This window comes from Pleurodeles waltl, chromosome 8 (genome assembly GCF_031143425.1).
Source record: "Pleurodeles waltl isolate 20211129_DDA chromosome 8, aPleWal1.hap1.20221129, whole genome shotgun sequence".
NCBI classification, from domain to species: domain Eukaryota; kingdom Metazoa; phylum Chordata; class Amphibia; order Caudata; family Salamandridae; genus Pleurodeles; species Pleurodeles waltl.
In genome coordinates, this window is record NC_090447.1 from 127,656,523 (window position 1) to 127,676,262 (window position 19,740).

A 19,740-nucleotide genomic window follows, 5' to 3' on the forward strand; every position below is an offset into this window, starting at 1 on the left:
CCCTGTGGTATGCTACTCTATGTTACAATATGCTATGCTTCATTATAGAACTTCACGTTGCTGCACATTATTACATTATTACACATCTATGCTATGTTACTTGATGTTGTGCAAGAATTTGCTGTGTTGTGCAATACTACACTATGCTATGTTATGCACAAATTAGAACATCCAGTTGGGGAAAGGCAGTTTCAAACTGAATGTGAAAATTGAGAGAGAAAACAAAGGATTGGGTGTATGCAAACTGAGCTGAGTGTTGACGTTGGTGTGCCTTCAGCTCAGTTCTCCTGCATCAGTATCTTGCCTGATTTTGGGTATCCCTGTCTATTCTGATGGACTGATTAACCCATCTCTTTGTTGCTCTGATTATTCAGCTGCATATGTTCAAGCAGGAAAGTCACAGCCATGCACACACATTCCTGCATCTTCCTGATGGATAGTCAACGTCTCAGGAGGGTTGCACTGGTGGCAGGTTAAAGAAGGCTTTGCCTCATACCATCCACGGACGCAGCAACAGGAAGTGACGTTGTGGTCTTAACAGACATTGGTGGGAAGGAACAGCTTTAATTAAAGAAGAGCTATGCAGAGGTTAAACTCACTTTATTTGGGAAGTAGTCGTAAAATTCAAAGCCTAAAATCCTGTTTAAAGTCGTTCTTCAATTTATTTCAATGAAAATACTCCCATGCTTACAATTTGGAAGTAACTGAGGTCAATGCACGCTGGAATCTGTTTCTTATTTCTGACAGCCATGCTGCAGAAGAGAAGACAAGAGGAGTTGTAAGCTCGGGGGTCTAAGCAGGAAGGACTCAAAGAGATGATCAAGGAAAAACAATCTGCCAGCAACTTTGAAAAAGCTTGCAAGGCTCCGCAGCTGGAAGAGATATTTTAGACAATGAAATTTGTTGAAGCCTCAGACTCCTAATTCTGGAGTTTATTTATTTTCTGGGCTTAAAAGCACGAAAGGGCTTAAGTGAACCACTGGTAATATGAATGGTACTGTTAGGCCAGATAACAAAATAAACCCTGTGTGTGGAAGTACATGACAATGGGTTAATTTAGTGAAGTATGGCATGGCTTTCCTGAGTGCAGAAACTTTATCTTCTTTGGATTTAATTTCAAACAGTGGCAGGATATTGGGGTGTATTATAGAAAGTGTAAAACAGGCTTCTGTGCCTGCTTTGTGCACTGTGGGGCACTTTGGTATTACAGAAGGGGCTGCAGACGCTTACAGGTCTCCATCTGTAACACAAGTCCTTATTTGTATAGCGTGTGCCCCTGTGCGAATGAGGGCATCTGTTGCCTTTGTGCCCATGGCGTATTAGAGAGACCAAGTTAGAGGCAACAAGACGGTCAAGAATAGCACCGACTGTGCCCCGCACACAGGTGGATCACAGTGAGTGCCACGCTCAGGGGTGACACATGAAAGGGGCGAAGTCACTCTCTGCACCCTCCTGCAGGGGGATCTCTGCTCCTCTTTAAAAATCGGTCCAGATTTGCACCTGCAGGCTGAAAGGTGGATCTACATTTTTAAAAATCCAGTCCCCCTTTCTCTAGTGCACTGTTCCCAGTGCAGTCATGAGCTTGTGCCTGTACAACAGCACATTCACTGCATTAGGGTGCACTGTCCCGGTTTCCACTGTACAACCAGTTAAAGCTGTCCCGCGGTACAGACCAGGGTAATGCACACGATCCTTGGTCCTCAATGCTCAAGCCTGCGCTTCCTGGTGCTTATCCTATATGGATATTTGCACGCTTATATTGAAACTAGTTGTTGGCACACAGGCCTCTGATCATCTGGGACACAATTCACAAAAATGATAAAAGATATAATATACTTATTTACTCCAACTAATGGGTGTAATTTACACCTGTTTAACTGAGTCAATAAATGATTCCGACTATAGATGCCCAATTATGAATAACTTTGTTGCCAGCTATAAACAGCTAAATTGACCTGGATCCCTAAGAGTATATGCGCCTACTCTAGACAACTGGTAGAGCTGCCTGCTTAAGGTTTACAAACCAGAGAAATGTCATCCTTTTATTTTCCTTCTTTTTTATTTTAGTTATTTATCCCTAACCTGTCTTCCCTCTACACATACAAATGAGTACTACGGAAAACGGTTGCATGTTGCCATACTATAGCACCATTTCACCCGTTTTATTAAAAAATGCACCTTGAGTGTGCTGTAAAGAGTAAGAAATGCCTTTACAAAAGTGTGTAGCTCACTAGTGAGTGCAAAATATTCCCCACATTTCCATGGGATGCACTTGTAAGCTCCTCTGACACACACTTAGAAATGTGCATGGGTGTAAATTAAGTTGCAAACTAAACTTTTGTAGGTTATCCCTAGCCGATGTAGTTGTAAATCTCAAGAACTCACATCTGTTTGATGCTGTGTAAGTGAAGAGTAATTGATGCATGCGATGCATGCATGAGTTACACTCTGTTTATTATGTTTTTACTATAAAAGTGGGCGGGGCCACGGGCTTGACGGGGGCACTCTCAGTCCGCGTGTATGTTTGGCCAGCCGGCTCAGGCTGGCCAAAGACACATGTGCACTAGGCTCTCTCAAACCCGCCACTGCATTGTCGGGTTAGAGAGAGCAGGCACAGGCTCCCAATGGCTGTGCACTCCGTCCAATCCTACTGCTGCTTTCATGCTGCCAGCAGCATGAAAGCAGCGGTACGATTGGCTGAGAGCCTGTGCCTGCAACAATGGAGCAGAGCAGAGCAGATGGAGCTGCGCAGTAAATAGGTAAGTTTTATTTTTTATTATTATTTTTTTTTTTTTGGGCACCTGTCACGCGCCGCTCTGCCCCTTTTCCATCCCGCGAGTCGAGCCTGCATTTTTCAGGTGTAAATCGGCTTTTGACCTCAAAAAAGCCTTTGTAAATTGTGCCCCTAATCACCTATTACAGGTAGTTGTAGGATCGAGGAGAAAACACTTTTAATTAACCTACAGTAGTTCCCACCAGGAGCACTTAATTTAGAGTAATATATGATCTATTAATATAATGTATATTATTATCGTCATAATTATAGTTGTTTTTATTTTTGTGAATGTTATTATTATTGCCATTTGTGTCTGTATTGTTATTACTTTTCTTAATTCTCAACACTTCTTGCCATGTTTTAAAAAACTTTTGATCTGTATGAGCTAGAAACATTTTTTAATAAAATCTGCAGATTATGGATCAGATAATGCATTATGTGGTAAGTGCAGCAAATCCATAATTATGATGAAAACACAACAGCTGCAGAATCACATGATTTAATTGACCCTGTTAGCACCAAGACATTATTTATCATTATTATTTTTCTGATTGATATTATTTCTATCATCAGTATTGTTGCTATTATCGTTATTCTATTATTTTAATTCCATTCTTCCTTTGCGGACAGGCGATAATTACAAATATAGAACCACCCAAGAAGGTTTCTAAAGTGTCAGTTCCGCGTCTACTGCAGCCATTTTCTATTGCAGTGCAAGTGTTCCGAACTTTCCTCCTGAATCGTTTTTTTGCATTGGGGTCTCGGCAATATAACTAAGGGGCATATTTACGAGCCCCTTGTGCCTCCTTGCGCCACATTAGTGTAATTTTTTGACGGTAGTGTGGCGTTAGGTAGGCATTTCCGACGTGCCATATTTACAAAGTGGCGCAATGCTTGCATTGCACCACTTTGTAACCACTTGTGCTGCATTATGCCTGCACAAGGCATAATGTATGCAAGGGGGCGTTACAGAGCTTGGAGCCCTGAAAAAATGATGCAGTGAAATTTACAAGATTTCACTGTGCCATTTTTTCCATCTTTTTTAATGCCTGCTCAGAGCAGGCATTAAAATGACGCACCCATTATGTTAAAACATTTTGACGCTATTGTAGCACAGCGCCACAATAGCATCAAAAATGTTGACGCTATTGTGTTAACAACCACCATGGTGCGTCGTATTGTAAATACGGTACAACCATGGTGTTGTAAGGTACTGGTGGGGGGAGAAACGTACGCCACTTTTTTTGTAAATATGCCCCTAAGTTTCCTCTCAGAGAGGCCTCCATGTAGAGGCCTCTGCTCTGACTCACCCATGTTAGGACTGTATAGGTACAGATGAGGATAAATTATTTTTTTGATGTCAGTGCCTCAGTCTCTCAGGCTCTTGGTCATGGAGAAGCTGTGATGAAGAGCAGTAGTACAACCCTGGAGGGATGAAACTCCATTTTCCTGTTTTTGAAATTGTGTGTCATTTTTGCGAGAAATGAGAGCCATTAAGATGGCCTTTCAAACATAACCTTGCTGAAACCTTGTGAGAGCACATATTGTCAAAGTCAGAAGGTCTTGCCTTTAACATGCAGGCACAGACCTGCTGCATGGTTAAAAGCATTCCAGGATGGCAGTCTGTGTGTGTGCATTGTGTGGGCACATAGAATGCTCTTTGTCAAACAAGAACATAAACCATTGCAAAAGGGAAGCCGGTGTATGTGCATGTGAGCGCATACATGCCAGCCATCTTGCAAGGATTTTTTGTTTCAATTTATATTTATTTAAGCTGGCCAACAACCATTTTTTAACAATAAATTTTAAAAATAAAGTATGTGCGGGATGCATTGCAAATTAGTTCAAGAGAAAAGCCTAGTAACAGTGTTTACCTGCAGGGCCCTCACAAAAAAATGAACAAAGTACTAAAAAATACAGCAAGATGAGGGGGGAGGTCTGGGGGCAAAGGGCTAGAAGCAAGCTGCCCACTAACAGCGTGCATCTGCCCGGCACTTCAAAAAGAATTTAAAATGAATAAAAAATAAAGTGGGTGATGCAGGAAGAGAGCGAAGAAGATGCTCTTTTATTGAGTGCCAAAAGAGAAATAAAGAAATAGTTCCTCCTTGGCAGCAGTGGAAGGACACAAGTTATCAAATCAAAAACTATGCAAAAAGGAAATGTTCTAGGGACGGGAGGAAAACAAGAAGACAGAGAAAAGCGTTGAGTAAGGAGCAGGAACTGAGAGAAGAAAGAGTTCCAAACACGGTCAAAGGGTTCTGATGCAAAGTCCACTCTTTGTATATTGTTGTATAGACTATAGATCTTCGACAACAGCCAGCTGAAGCTGGAAGTAGACAAGACCTAAAGATGGAGGATCTGTCCGAAGCATGGAGCGAAGGGAGTTCCACCCTGCGCCATGGCATGGTTCCTAAAATACCACCCTAGAGTACAGACTCACACAGTGATGTAACATTAGCCCCCGCTAGCCCGCCACCCCAAAGCGGTGAGCCCCCCCTCTCCTTCACCTCCCTCCCACTTCACCCCAGGAGTTCCAGGGGAGGCCCTCAGCCAGATACCTTGGCCTGCGAGCTCCAGACAGAGTCCGGGAGTGGGGCCCTCCAAGTAGTTTCCAGTGGGGTCCCTCAAGTTCCGTTACGTCACTGGACTCACAGAGGTCTCCTGTTCCATACTGCAGCCAGACCATCATTTATTCACATATGACTGACAGTGTGCGAATAGCATTGCTATTCACAGCTGAGGGGCAATAACAGCTGTTAATGTCCCTCCTCGCCCCCTTTAAGGTCCGTAACCTGCGACTTGGGCCCATAACTGCAGGGGAAGGTAGTTAACAGCCCTTAATGCCCGCAGATGAGCCAATAACTCGTAATTAAGAAGTGTATCAGCTCCATAGCCGTTCCTCAAAAAGGCAGCCCCTATTTGGAGCAGACATAGGCCTGTGAGAGCCACCCCTGCGCTAGGACTAAAGTTATGAAAACGAAGCACGCAGCCCGGCCTAGCACGCGCCGGGGATTCCCAGGAGTCCTCGCGAAGGAAAACTTTGATCCTCGCGGAAGCCGAGTAAAACGTGTAATTTGAAAAGACAAGACAAAAGGGGAGCTGTGCTTTTCATCTGCTAAAAACGAAAAGAGAGCGTCGGAAATAAAAATAAAAGCATTAATTATAAATATAAACACGACAGTCACGGAGGAGACGAAGCAGCTACATCTTTCATGAACACCGGTCTCAGACTTTCTTGCTCCGCGGATTTTTAACATTTTCTCACATCAAAGTCAGCGCTGATCAAACGTTAATAGGTCCTCGAAGGCTTTGCTGAAAACTGATGAAAACAAATCTGAAAAAAAATGTGCTGTGGACTGCTGGAAAATGAATTTACCAGCAGGGCAACCTGAAAGAAGTAGAAAAAAACCGGAATTTTTTATTTTAAAATTACAACTTTCCCTTGAACAATAATTGACCTCTTGGGAGCAGAAAAACGCGTTTGCAAACACAGGGGTCCAATGCAGTGGCTACCCCAGAGCAGGAGTTAATGAAATCAGACTTGTTTTCTGAGGATGGAGGCGAGAGGATGTGGTCAGGGTTAACTGAACAGCGATCTTTTTTCATTGTCTTGATTTGAAGTTTTGACACATGCCCATACAGCAATAAGCGTGCATTACTGCAAGGAGGGGGAGGGCGTGGCGCCTGAGCCATAGCATATATTCCAAACACTGACCACGAGCGTACCCAACAACAGTGCGGCAGGTGCAGTAGCACCAGGGCCCCGGGGTGTGAGGAGCCCTCTGCACCCCAACTGTGGATCTATTTCACCAACTATATGGGGCTGCGGGTGCCCATTTTTCAGGCCTGCACTAGGGTCCATGGCAGTGCTTAATTTGTAAATAAAGAGGTACCTGTGCTCAAAGCCCTTCTCTTAAACACGAGGCTGCTGTAATTAAATCTGCCAGCACAAATGCTTGAGGCACAAGAATAATCCCCGGCCCTCACAAATAAGTGCCGGTGCTCAGCACCGGAAACAACAAGCACAAATTAAGCACTGGTCCATGGTACCATGGCTACGTCATCAACACTGAACATCAATGACCGACAGCTCTTGGGAAGCAGAGCTGTTCCCTGAAGACGGATTCTGAGCAGAGGTCCTAGGTTTTGATTTGGGGAAGGGTTGGGGCAAAGATCAACATCCTTGTACCCTCTCAAACTTCCCACTCCTGTCGCCGATTGAAGCTACTAACTTCTCTATTGCACACATGTTCCATCTTTTCAGGCATCTTGTAGACAGAGTAGGGGAGGGAGGTCAGCAGCTCTCTCTTGCTGTGTGATTTTGAGAGAAGCTGCCAAAAGCTCTTTCATCTCTGCTTGAAAGCTGTATTTGGGGTCTCGGTCAGTGCTGGAGGGGCAGTCAGCAGTCGGGCACCGGCCCAGATTTAAGAAAAGTGGCATTTCGAAGCATCTCTTTTCTTGCGGCCCATTGTGCCCCCCGAATGCCACCATGTGTGCGCCGTATTTAATATACCGCACACCATGGCGCAGATTAGGGACATCATTTTTGACGCTATTGTTGTACTTTGCAGGATTAGCACCAAATATTTTAGCGCTAATCCTGCAAAGTACATAGACGCCCATTATTAATAATGGTGTGCCTCCTTTTAACGCCTGCTCTGTGTAGGCGCTAAAAATGCCGCAAAACATGGCGCAGTGGAATCTCATAGATTGCACTGCACAATTTTTGCGGGTCCCTCAATGGGGGAATGCATCCCTTAAGTACATTATGCCTGGCGCAGGTATAATGTTGCGCAAGGATTTACAAAGTGGCACAAGCATTGCACCACTTTGTAAATATGGCGCAGTGTTTTTGCCATACTATCGCCACAGTGTAAATAAATGGCGGTAATGTGGCGATAGTTGGTGGAAGGCCCTTCATAAATCTGGGCCTAGGTCTCATGGGCTGATAAAGGTATGGAAATGTTATGGAAGGAGATTTTGCCTACATGAGAGGTATTGCTAGCTTCCAACTTCCCTGGGACCCACTGTGGTGTTGTAGGGTGTCATGGAAGAAAATGACCTAGAAGACGTGTGAACAGGAGTGGACAGGGGAGATGGGGAGCTGACACAGAGGGGAAAGAGGGAATGGGGTAGGAGGAACAAGTCCATGCAGTTACAAATCGCCTTTGGCAGTACTGAAGTCGTGTGGACCTTCAAATAACACACCCATGGCCGGACTGGCCTTCTTTTCTACCGGGCATTTCCCCGGTGGGCTGCAGCACCTGGATCCCGGTTGGCTTTTGGTTCCCCAGTCCAGCCCTGAACACTGCTGCAAAAAAGGAGGAAGAGATAGCAGGAGCAAGAAAAGAAAGGGGTGGAGGAGAGAAATGAGTGGGAGGATTAGGTTGGAACAATAAGTAGCAGACGCAGAAGGGTGAAAAGGAAAGGCCTAAATAAGCACTGAAGAGCTGAGAGGGGGCGAGGCAGGGAGCTGTAAAGTTGTCTCAGATGCTTTACCATGCAAGTTCCCACCAGAGGCGGAAAGATACACCCAAGCACTGCGTAAGAAGGAACTACACATCTCAGGGCTGAGCCAAGAAACACCTGACAAACTCTAGCCAATAGTTAAAAGATGCTGAACCAAAAATGCCGATAGTTGAAACGGGCGGACCTGAATTGGACTCTTTGTATATCGTCCCATTCACCATCTTCCTCCTTCAGAGGGCCACCTAACAGTGCTAAATAAATAGGTAGAAGCAAACAGCAGAATTGGCATTTATTCGTTTGTCAGAGAAGCACAGCAAAACAATAACAAGTGAGAAGATGCTTCTCAGTCTTTGCTGAGTTGAGGTGAACACCACCCAGTGCTTAATTTGAGCCGGTGGTTTTCGGTACTGGGCACAAGCACTTATTTTTGAGGGCCAGCACTTATATTTCTTCCTCAAGCATTTACTGCAAACAAAAGATACATATGGGAAAGACGGAGGAAGAGAAAAACGAAAAAGCATCACACATGGAGAAAGCAGGAAGGTGCAGGAGTGAGCTGAAGGGGCAGGGAGTGGCTGTAAATGGATTAAAGAGGCTCGAGATGTCTTTAGGATTACACTGCCTCAGTATTCGGTGCTCGCACATTTTAATGCAGCAGCCACATATTTCAGAGGAGAGCTTTGGGCACCGGGACGTTTCTATTTATAAATTAAGTACTGACACAACCAAACACCTGGGGTAGATGCTTAAACAATGACTTTGAAGGTCCAAGAACTTTCCACTGCGGGATCCTCACCTGACGCATGCATTATGCTGGTGACCTCCCATGGTGGATTTGTGATACTTCTGTTTTTTAAGTTACACCCATGTGTTGTCCACCCATCAGTTTATTGACTTCCCCCACACCCTACCTTGTTTGATCTGCTGCCCTCCCCGGGACTTCTCTGTACCTCTGAGGGAGTGTAATGGGTATGGGCCTGGTGGTCATAGAGGCACTCCTAGACCATGGTAAGAACAAGCTGTGTTTCGCTCATGAGGACCACCTCCACTGTGCTCCTTGCTTCCTTTTTCCTGTTCCTTTTTTAGGGTTTTGTGTTTCACCTGCTACACCTTGTTAGTGTTTCACCTGTTACACCTTTTTGTTAAAGGGTCTATCCACGTGTCACTGGTTTCTTTATTTTTCAAAGGGGGTGTACCCCACCCCAATACCTATGTTTCATCTCTCCATTGTTTTTCTCCTTTCATCTGATCCTGCCATAAAGTATATTTCCATTTTGAGGAAGGGTAGGTGGGGTAAATGTCCAGCAGGATGATCACTGCAGACACGAAAAGTTTAAAACTCTTTCTCATTTGCAAGATCCCACCCTCGACTCAATCACATCTTCATTTCTAAAATTTGGCTTGAACCATTAACAACACGCCATACTGTTTATGTTTGAGCCTCAACTTTGGGAGCCTCATACTACAACAAAATGCTCCCACTCAAGAAAGGTTATGCCATTGGAATAAAACTTGAAGACTAGAATGGTGCACCAGGTATCCTGACTGGATAGTAATGCATATATCCGCCTTTAATTCACTACAATGACTTCCCGTCAATGTCCCACTCACCTTCAGGCCGCTTTGTCACACTGGCTTCTTCGGATCCGGGGAGTGAGCTACAGATGGGCAGGAGGAAAACACTTGACATCGCAAAAGACCCCCTCAGCTGTGCAATGTTTTCCATGTGAGCATCAGTCAATCATCTCTCCGTTTTATAACATAACATAATATGTGTATCTGTTAAGCAAATGTTTACCCAGAAGGGCATCTTGGCGCTGAATAACAGATGTTTATTGCTACACAACTCAATTGACTCATTTTATCAACCTCAGAAGGCTGCCTGGACCTCCTGGGATTTGAACCTGTGACCATGAGGTTGAACACCGGCCCCTACAGTGGATGCATTAGTCCACTAAGCCACCAGATCCACCTAAAAATAAAAACAAATCGACAAATTCTGAATCCTTGGTGCACTCATTCGTAAAAGAAAATGAATCCATTTAATTTTATTCGGATCATAGATACACCCTCTCTGAATATAGTCTATTCATTCGTTACATCGTTATTAATTTATCTGTTATCAAATAACAGCATTTTACAGACCCGTGGTTTGGTCCTCCTAAGCTGCTCAGTCAAACCAAGAATTCAGTAAGAAGCCCTGGACGCAACAGGGCCTCTTGCAACTTTCCTGCATGTGTTACCACCACAACCTCACTGTTGTGATGTCCATACTCAGGCATCTGTGGTGCACTTTACTTTAGGCCCAACCGCAGTCAGCCTGTAACAACAAAGAGAAGGAGTGGACGAAACAATGAACTCAGATCTTGATTAAATATACAGGATAGTTTACACCCAACTGTGCATTACAAGAATATTGCAACTCACAGAGGACTTGTATGGCCACACAGAGACAGAACCCTGCAGGCTGGGGACCTTTTTGTAGGTCACGGAACTCTGAGGTGACTGCATCATGCTTTTTAATGTACAGTTGGGGGGATGTTATTCTTTGTAACATGTGGGGTTCTCCCAACTCATTCCTTCCACGGCAATCACAACTTGTGCAAAGTAAGGTGTGAGTAGTGCATCCAGGTTTGTTTTGTCCTTTGGGTTCTGGGACTTGTGGTTTCCTTCTAAAAGAAAAAAACAGGAAAGAGGCAGGACTTGATGGGCCAGATTTACTAAATGGTAATGCAGGGGAGCTGGCAACAATGCTGTGCTGCGTTGCGTGAGAAGAGAGCAGGAGAGTGTCATATCTAAAGAGACGTTGCTCTCCCCTCTCCCTAGCGCCAGTGATTACGTTTGCTGCTGAGTGCCAAGCATACACTTTTGTGCCACAGTGCAACGGTGTGTGAGTGAGTCTCATAGGTTTTGTATTGGAAGACTTCCCTTCCAGTACAAAAGACTATGCCTGGACAACTGTTAAAACGTTTCTTACTTTTTTGTGTGCTGTACAGTGCAGCACACTGCAAAGTTGGGAGAGAAAGGAAAGCATTTCTCCTTTTAACGCTTGCTTTCAAACGACCTTCATTTTTTACGCAAAACCCTGTCTAACATTTTTGGTAGATGGGTTTTGCATTAGAAAACATGGGTAGCTGCATAGGAACACCCACGTGCCTACCATGTAACGCTCCCTTGACACTAAGTAATGTAAAGCAGCGCGCTATGCTATTTTGCATTACTTTTAGGCAACTTTCCAGCGCAAAACAGGTTTTGTGCTGGAAATTAATTAAAAAACATTTTGTGCTTGCTTGCATCACTTTTGTGACACAAACTCAATGCAAAATGATTGTAAATTTGGCCCCAAGTCCCAGAATAATTGAAGGGATTCAGAGAAGACTAAGCAAGTGACACCATGACCTCAAAAAATATATGGGTTCAACCTAATTCCTTTTGATAAAATCCGATTTGGATACTTTTGTTGTTTGGCATATGAACATATTCTTTTCTCTGCAAAATCTGTTTTCTCCAATAAATGTATTGGAACAATCATTTTTTCTCCTATGACCACGACTACTTTTTAACCTAAAAAAGACGTGCCAAGTCCCAGAATGCAAATGAAACAGCAAGCCTGGACGCCCATATTGCACCTTTGAAAACCCCATGATCTCTTAATGAAGGCCTATCTGCAGTCATCATTGTAGCCGTTGAGTTCCGAGGTGCGGATGAGGTTTTGAGGATGGGTGAAGATGTCCCTACATATAAATCCAGAAGTGCATGCGCATGCAACACTGGATCAAGAGGCAGAAGATTGTATGGGGTTACTGACACGCCCCAATTAGCACCACTCTTTGACGCCAGAACAGTCAACAGACGGTGGAAGCGTTGGCCGCCAGGTCCTCGACTGCACCGTTCAGCGACATCAGGTCAGGCAGCAGAAGGAGATATGTCTGGTCGACCATGTCCATGCCGTCACCGCCATCTGATACAAGAGCGAGTAGCGGGAGAGCGGCCATGTCCTCATCAGCACCAGCATTGCAGAGTCCCAGCTAGAAGTGACACTGCCACCTGTGAAGGCGGCAGCGCTCTCTCCTGCAGGTGTAGTCGTGGAGTAGGGTAAGAGAGAGCCCTCGAACCCGGCGCAATGTGATGACGTGACTACTCGCATGTAATGGCTGACAACAAGCAGTGGTGACTCTTTTGTTATTACAGTTTGTCCCAGTGTGAAAATATGCATGTAAAAAGAAAATAAAGAACAGGAATGTAAACACTTATTAACCTCTCTCACTTATTAAGATTAAAGTCTCACTCAAATCTATTGCCTCGAGACTATGGGAACACAAACCACAATTCTAAACAGGAAAGGACCTACCCACACTGTGCTCTGAGGATGATAGAGAGCAAAGAGAATTCACATATATTTTCCTGGTCACCAAAAGAATGGGCAAATTTACTTCCCAATATGTTGCAGAGCAAAAGACATTATGATAAAAACAAAGAAGAAATTAGGTTTCTCATACTAGGAAACCCACCAGAATGTTCAGGGTGAGTAGTAAAACTAGTCTAAGCACAATAACTATTTTTAAGGAATAACTTGTTTTTACAAAGCATTTCATGAAGTGTCACAGCTTCATAATGTAACGTTCCTCAGTATACTAACTTAAGAAGGATAGCAGGCTGTGTCTGCCTTGCTGGGATTTGAACTCACGACCTGCTGAACAATGCATAGCTCAGCAGCACGCAATTAACACACCGGTCTATCCTGCGGGCTTCTGTCACAGGAGGAAACTGCATAAAACAACATGGCCGCACAATACAAACCGGGAAGTGAAGTGACTCGTGTAGGAGAGAATGTGATATTGTATATTGAATCCACCCCATGTGTTTTCTTCGGAAACGCTTACCTGACTTGGAATGATGGGAAGGTACCTTTTCTTATGTGAGGGGAGGTGGCGGGGAGTTTATCCATGAGCCTCGAAGGACTCATAGATACACAATTAGAGATACCTTTAGATGCATATATGGTACTAATGTTCTTAATCACGTTGGGGAATATGCTGCATGATGCCTGGCCTAACATAAAGAACGTTGCATGACAGAAGATATCTCAGTGAGGTAAGGGCCAGCTGATCAGATTTGTGTGCAATGACTGCAGTCTGCAGGTGACGGACTAGGACCCTGATGCGCTTGGAAAGACAACTAAGTGCCACTCTGAAGCCTTAACCCTGAGGCAGGTGTGGCCACAGAACACAGCGCTGACGCTTAAACACTGCAACTAGAGAGCTCTGACTGTACTCCAACCTTGAATATTTTACCTAACGGGCAGATCTCTGAGGTGACCTTCCCTGGAAGTCAGCTGAGGTTTCATCTTTACAATTTAGCACATTTGCGTGGCCTACTCAGCCCTCCCAGACCTAGACCTCTTCACTTTTCACAACTCCATTCTTGGTTCCCTCAGCAAAGAAAGTATGGCAAAGTGACTGGTTCTGGGAGTTTTTCCACTATCTATATAGCCTTCGTCTTTATAAGTGTATAGTGCCTCCGTGGGGGGCCCTGATCAGGAAGCGGGGGCTCAGGTCTGGGTGTCCTCTGGTCTTGGGATCTTCCACTACCCATAGTCTACATCCTTCTAAGTCTTGGAGATGGGGCTCAGGTCCTGATGTCTTTATAGTCAAACTATCCTCCATTCTCACTCTGACTCATCCCAAATCCTTTCTACTACTTTCATCTCCTAAATTACTCTGCCTAAGCTCTTCCCTCCGCTTCCACATCTAACTCACCAAACCTCACTCTACTACCGTGACCTCCCACACAACCCTACTAAATTCTCCCGCATTTATCTCACCCTGCTACTATGCTCTCCCTAACCCTTCCACATACTCTTCCCTCCTCCATCCCCCTTTACTCATCCCAAGCCTTTGGGTTGAACAAATGAAGGATATACTCCCAATTAACACTTCTGGATTTCTTTCCTCCTCCACCCCTCCATTACTCCAGTCAATCTAACTAACAAACTCTCATATCCGCGGCTCAAATTAACTTGTAATAATACTAAAACTGTACTCATTATTTCCCAATACTAATCCGTCACTAATTCTTGTTGGGTTCCAGAGTAGCATGCTACTCACCGAAAAGTGCTTTGACGCCTCGCCAGGGGTAGTAAGCGCTATATAAATGCGATTACAATACAATACAACAGTATAGTGCTTTGTGCCTCTTCAGAGGACCCTCAGTGTGCCTCACTGGTGGCCCTGATCAGGGAGAGGGGGCTCAGGTCTGGGTGCCTTTCCACTATCTATAGTCTATATCTTTCTAAGCAGTGTGATTCTGCCTAAGGCCCTGATCAGGGATACAGGCTCAAGTCCAGATGTCTTTCCAGCATAGTGTATTTTGCCTTTGCATAGATCCCTCATCAGGGATAGTACCTTTCTGGGAGTCTTTCCACTATTCGTATACATTTTTCCAAGCGCAGTGTGCCTCTGTGAGGCCCTGGTCAAGGATGTGGGTTCACGTATGGGAGTCTTTCCACTAGCCATAGTATAGGTATTTCTAAGTGCAATGTGCATCTGGGGTGCCCTGGTGAGATATAGAGGGCTCAGATCTGGGTGTTTTCATGTCGCGGTGTCTATCCCACTACCCGCAGTCTGCATTAGGGGTGGACATAACTTGTGTAATTTTGTGCAGTGTATTTACCTAAGAATACCACAAGATTCCACTGGAATTATGCAGGTAGAGTAAATTTGTGGTTAGCACAATTTTTTAGCATAAAAATACCTGCTCGAGTCCAAAATGGGAGCGAGGATGCACTTTGCACTAAGAAATAGAATTAAATGCAACATAACGTGAATATTGAGAGCAAGCAGTTGCTCATGCTTGCTAGGTGTGCTTATGGGTAAGATTTCCCCCCAAATTGCTACCCTCATTTAGAGCTATTTTCTTAGCACAGAATGCACCCTTACATCCAAAGTGGGTGCAAGGATGGATTTTGCACTAAGAAACAGGGCTAAACGCAACAGCACACGAACAACGAGCATGAGCAGTTGCTCGCACTCACTAAATGTGCTCTTGGGGTAGGATTTTCCACCAACTTACTACTGTCATTTAGCAATATTTTCTTACTGCAAAATACACTTTCCCATTCAAAATGTACATGATGATGTATTTTGTGCTAAGAAACAGTGCTAAATGCAGTAGAGTAGCGAACATGAGCAGCCCCTCGCTAAATGTGTTCTCGCTGAAGGATTTTTTCTCCTAATTACGCTTAATTACGCAGGGAGGAGCAATTGCGTAATTATTGGTAATTCCACATCAAGGATTACTCCGGCGTAATTGAAATTCTGCCCTGGCCTAGTCTACGTCCTTCTACCTGCATTGTGCCTCTGCGAGGGCCCTGATGAGGGGGACGGGCCTCAGGTCAAGATGTCTTTATAGTATAGTGTATTGTGCCTCTGCAGTGGACCCTCAGTGGGAGTCCTGATCAGGGAGATGGGGCACAGGTGTAGGTGTCTTACATCTTGGTGTCTTGCAGTACCCATCCTTCACATCCAGGGGGACTTCAAACAGGGTAAGAGGCTCTAATCTGGGTTTCTGTCCATTATCCATAGTATACATCGTTATACGTGTATTGTGCCTCTGCAGGGGCCCTGATCAAGGAGGAGGTGCTCTGTCCTGATGTTTTTCTGGTACCCATAGCCTACATATTTCTAAGTCTATTGCGCCTCAGCAGAGGACCCATATGAGGGATAGTGTCTGCGTCTGGGAATCTTTCCACTATTCGTAGACATATTCCTAAACTCAATGTGCCTCAGCGGGGAACTTGGTCAGGGAGAGAGGGTTCAGGTCAGGTTGTGTGTCTACTACCTATAGTTTATATCTTTAGTTTGTGTCTCTGCAGGGGCCTCATCAGAAATAGATGCAGGCCTGCTTGGGGAGGGCGCAGGTGGTCCTTGCAAATGGAGAAGCCGCAGTTTGCTCTTTTCTTAGTGCCTCATGTAGGTCTGTGGGCCCTTCTCTATCTGTTTAATGACTTAATCAACATAATGATTTGAGCTTTTTAAAGTATCTGAGTGGATAAGTGTGATATCTGCAGGGCTGGAACTGTTGTCACCTTGTTGCCGATCTGCAAACGAACACCAGGGGGTCCTGCCACACTCCCACTGCCACAGAAGACAGGGCGTGCGAGCTCCAGCACAGATAATTACAAGCCAAAGACAGTGACATGAAGGAAACAGTCAGAAAAGCACATTTTTACCTTTTACCAAGAAAAGAATGTAAATAGGCTCATTGCACTTTACTCCTACTCTGAGGCCATTCCTAAAACATGGCGCTGTGTTGGATCACCACCTCTCTCTAGACTATTGCAGACACTGTTTCCAATCATACACTTTTGTTTGCTGGCATAATGCATTCTGGGTATTGAAGTCTTGCTTTGCTTCAAATGAACTAATTAGATTAACAAACTTGAAATTAATGATTTTCAGATGAAATTTTAAAGAATGGAGAAAATGCTCATAATAGTATTGTATTGTATTGTAATAGTATTTATATAGTGCTTACTACCCCTGACAAGGCGACCAAGCACTTTATATAATAAATAATGTCCTGGAGTGAGGTTGTCTCCCTAGTCCTAACAAAAGAAATAGTGGATCCTGACATTGAGTTAAAGCAAGTACATCCTGTGGTGGAGCATTCTACTCAGTTCTCATTTATGTGTATGTAAATGGGAATAGGAGTCAGTAAAGTGCCCTTCCACACGTTTCTGTGTGTAACTTGCAGGTGGTGTTTAATTTATGCCGGTGTTTGCAGGTCTTCGGCACCAGCACGTAGATCCCAACAATGGCTCCTTTTTATGACAGTCCACCACATGTTGGTGCTGCCTGCCTGTTTTCAGCAGAGCATATCAATTTAGCAATGAAATTCGCACTAAAAATAGTGATAGCCGTGCACAGAGGTCATTGCTCGACGCCTCGTCAGGGGTAGTAAGCGCTATATAAATACTATTACAATTGCTACTGCCATTGGGTAGGAATGGCACGAGCACTGGATGGTGTAAGCTGCACTTTCTTTATCTTTAGCTTGGGCCCTGGTACGTATTTTTCTGGAAACTATGCACTGATGGCAGGACACTGTATTGTATCCCAGGAGAGACATATTTTCGACATATTTATCTTTATGACATAAAATGGGCATCCCTGAGGTATTAGGAGCACGTTTTATTTACAGTGCTACAAAACAAAATATGATGTGATATATGTTACGTAAAAAACAAGTTATGTATTTGTTGCACAAACAAAGTTTCCAATTGGAAATACTGAACCATACGGGTTAAAGTACTTTAGAAATAGATCAGTGCTATAAAAACACTTTTAAAGTATGAAATCCTTTATTGATATTTACTAAACTTCCTTTAGGTAAATACAAATGCCACCTAAGAGGCTAGTCAAAGTTTTGTAAACTTAAGTGTAACTTATTCTCAGTCATAGTGACGCTATGGCACTGATAAGGTCCTATATTATCTATATTTTGCATGTGTGTGTTTATGGGGCACAACTCGGGGTACACGGTGGGAGACAGTGTCCACCCACTATTTTCACAGGGTGGACGCCATCCAGTTGGGCCCCACTGTAAAATATGCTGAACTTGTCCCGGTGTAATTTTCAACCACCAGGACATAGTGGGCGGCACCTGCACATTGTCTGCTTTCTACCCGAGCAACAATGTGTAGGCAGCTCAGGGGCTTTCCTGTTTCAGACTCCAGCTTGGCACATACCAAAAGTCTAAGTAAAGGGGCCATCAGGCCTCCTTTTGTTCAGTGTCCTGCCTATCCGGAGCCTCACACCTACATCCAAATGGGAGGGGCAACATAGGGACACAGCTTGTTAGCACTTCACACCTACTTAAGAGAGGCACACTTTTGACTTTGTTCAGTCCCTATATATAAAGGATCTGCATTGACTGTGTGAATGTCATATGTGTTGGTCTGCCCCAGTGTTTACATAAAATAACGTTTAAATAACACTAGTGTTTATTTCTCTTATAGTACTATTCGTCCCCATGCAGAGCGTCAGATGGCTTTACATCACACATACACATTACAGTGACAATAAATCACACACGTGTGTAAATCAATGTACAGGATGCGTTACGTAAGACAGTGAGGGTTACTTGATATTGGAGTCATATATCATACTTGATATCTCACTGTGCTATATTAGAAGGATTACAATTTATGAACTGCAAGTAACCGAAGGATCTCTGTTAAAAGCAGTAACCCACTAACCTATCTACATAAAATAAAAATATGTCATCTCCATGTGACATGATGTGCTTTGCAGGAGACACGTTAAGTCTCTAAGCTACTTCGAGTCAAAACTGGGGCTACACCAAACACAGATTTTCCCATAAAATACATAAACCACCAGGGTAATCTTACCATTGTTATTATTCCCTCTGATTTACTGGTAACACAAACATCTCTGCAGCAGGAGCCTTTACCCCATAAGATCAGGGACATAGCTTGGCCAGTGTGATTGGGTGTGTTGCTTCAGATTTCCCAACAATCACTCTGGCACATTATGTTAAAATACATTATAGGGCAAAGCAGGGTCGTGCGAGAGGGGCTTCAGGGGCAGCAGAAAGGGAGAGGAATGCGGATTGGTAGGGGCACTAAGGCCCATATTTATACTTTTTTATCGCCGCATTTGCATCATTTTTGTACGCAAAAGCGGCACAAACTTAAAATATATAATTGTATTTGTAAGTTTGCGCCACTTTTGCGTAAAAAAATGACGCAAATGCGGCGCTAAAAAAGTATAAATATGGGCTAAGTGAGAGAAAGCACATTATTTTGTAAAATAACCACTGTTTTTTAAATCTTTCCCAAAAGAGAGCGGGAGAGAGTGTGTGTGCATTTTGTCTGTGTGTGTAAGGATTCCTGGTGAAATCTCACAGACACCTTACTACACCCAGCTGAAAGCATCTGTACCCAACTATTTATCACAAAATACATTTATTAGGGTGGGTGTAACACCCCAAACACCCTCCCCCCGAAGCTACCCCCCTGCATAAGATATTTTAAAATTCAGAGTTTGCAACCATTTAAGCAGAACAGATTTACTGTCACGTTTCACCTAGTTAACAATTTCTTTGTGGCAGTTTTCAGAAAATAAGGACTATAACCATCACCTGGTTTGCTTCACTCTTGCACCATGCAAGAGTGATGCAAACATTAAGTAAGATTTATAAAGCCACGCAAGGCCACCTTGCATGGCCCTACGTGAGTTCATAAGTCTCAAGTAATGTAACGCAGTGCAAATCGCACCTGGAAGGCATTTCCATGGGTGTTCTGTGGGACATCCATGGATTTTGATACACGCCTAGATGTACAAGAACTTGTAACCATAGGAATGCACCAAAAAATATACGCCTCCCCAGGAGAGGCGTAATGAGGAGAAATATGTTTATTTCTCCTCATTTTTTCCTTTTTCTATGTGTGCTGCATTATGCAGCACACATAG

The 19,740-nt window shown here is 44.0% G+C and overlaps 1 protein-coding gene and 1 long non-coding RNA gene across 4 annotated transcripts in view; one reads left to right on the top strand and one right to left on the bottom strand.

Moving 5' to 3' along the window:
• The window catches only part of TENM4 (teneurin transmembrane protein 4), a 1,476,030-nt gene that overhangs the window by 749,226 nt on the left and 707,064 nt on the right, over positions 1-19,740 (bottom strand). The window lies entirely within an intron of this gene.
• LOC138249813 (uncharacterized) overlaps positions 1-19,740 on the top strand; it is a 42,451-nt gene that overhangs the window by 1,679 nt on the left and 21,032 nt on the right. The window lies entirely within an intron of this gene.